Source organism: Solanum pennellii, chromosome 12, assembly GCF_001406875.1.
Source record: "Solanum pennellii chromosome 12, SPENNV200".
Lineage (NCBI taxonomy): Eukaryota > Viridiplantae > Streptophyta > Magnoliopsida > Solanales > Solanaceae > Solanum > Solanum pennellii.
In genome coordinates, this window is record NC_028648.1 from 34,628,813 (window position 1) to 34,630,678 (window position 1,866).

Sequence of the window (1,866 nt, forward strand, 5' to 3'; positions counted from 1 at the left end):
CAACCAAAGCAATTAGATGTTCCCACCAAGCATTCACCCATATGTTTCTTACCATACTTGGAATAAGTACGTTTCTTGCTAAGTGAATTTCCACTTCTTACTTTTTGGGACCTAGGGTTAGACACCCTATCCTTACTAGCCTTGGGGAAATTGGAAGAAACTTTGTTGGAGACCCTCTTCTTGAACCTAGGCGTGTCTTGAATTTCCAACCTACCCTTGGAAGTACCTCCCTCATAAGACTTCGCCTTCTTAAACTCTCTAATCTTCATCTTGAGCCTAGTCTCTTCAACTTGTGAGCATGCACATTTAAACGAGAAATATCCATGTTGTCATGAAGCATCACCGAACGACACTTTTCCAATAGATCATAGGACACACCCATCACAACATGGATCATTTCATCTATAGGATTAGAAACCAAAGAAGGAGCATACTTGGACAACTTTGTGAATTTCAAAGAGTATTCAAGCACACTTATACCTCCTTGACGAAGGTTGATGCACCTTAGCCTCTATTTTCTCCCTTGGTAAGAACCTATCAAGAAAGGCCCTCCTAAAGACTTCTCAACTTATAGGACCCGCTCTAAAAGCCCAATTGTCTGTCCATTGAGTATACCAAGTTTGAGATACATCCTTTAGTTGAAATGAGGTTAGATCGGCCTTTTCATTAAAATCACTCTCATAGAATATAGGATCTTGTAGACCACATCAAGAATGTCTAATGGTTTTTATTTACCTTTATACCCAAAGAATATTGGAGGGTTCATCCTAGAGAAGTCCCTCAAGCGAGAAGCCATGGTACTAGCATTTTGATTCGCACGGGGTCTAGCTTCCCGGTTTGCTTGAGCCATCATGGATTGAGCTTGAGTAGTTACAGCTTGGGCTTGAGTAGTCATAGCTTGAACCAAACTTACAAAAGCCAACCTTTTCTCTCCATCTGTCATAGCTGAAGGAATAACCAAAACTTAATCACCTTATGGAGCTTGCTCTTGAGGAGGAGCTCTAACTTAATCACCTTATGGAGCTTGCTCTTGAGGAGGAGCTCACGCATTATCAAACTCTTCTTCAACTCTTCTTACAGCTTCCCTTATAGTAGTCATAGCATATAACCACAATAAAAGGCTTAGAAGAAAAAGTACACATAGAGTTACCACTCTTGAGGCCCGACTTTCAAGATTACCAAAAAGGTTAGAATTCCTAAGCATCACACAACCTCTCATTCATAAGTGTGGCATTCTTCACACCCATGAACAAGACTCTACATAGATGTGGTTTAGTGAGACATCAATCCTAAGATTACTTCAACCTCATACTGTGATACCAAGTTTGTCATGATCGGGGAGCCCCCCTAGACGTGAGTGGCGTCATCGTCATCAAAGAGGACTTAGATAGGCCCTTAGCATTCATCATCACATATCATAGGTCAAAAATGCGGAAAATTTAAAAGTGTTACATAGTGAAGTATACTTAGACTTTTCACATATCATATATGGAGTTTACATAGACTCCTCTCTTATTGAATCATACATAGGCTTCTCGTTTAGCATAAACATACATTTAAGAGTCTAATGTATTGTCTCACGTATAAACCATCTAACGAGTATTACAAAGTTGGGCATAATCTCATACACAAGTACAATATGCCATTATAGGCTTACAACAATAATCTTAAAAGATAAGTAATGAACAAATGTCTTTAGGAATAACAATGTCATAGCTATATAGAAAGTTGTACCATCCTCGAACATTGAGGACCTACCAATAACTTGAGAAATATCCAAGTCTTCCTTCAAAGTGGCCTCCTACACTTCAATGGTCCAAACCTACATATATGTAGAAATATAAAGAATATGGGTTAGTACAACCA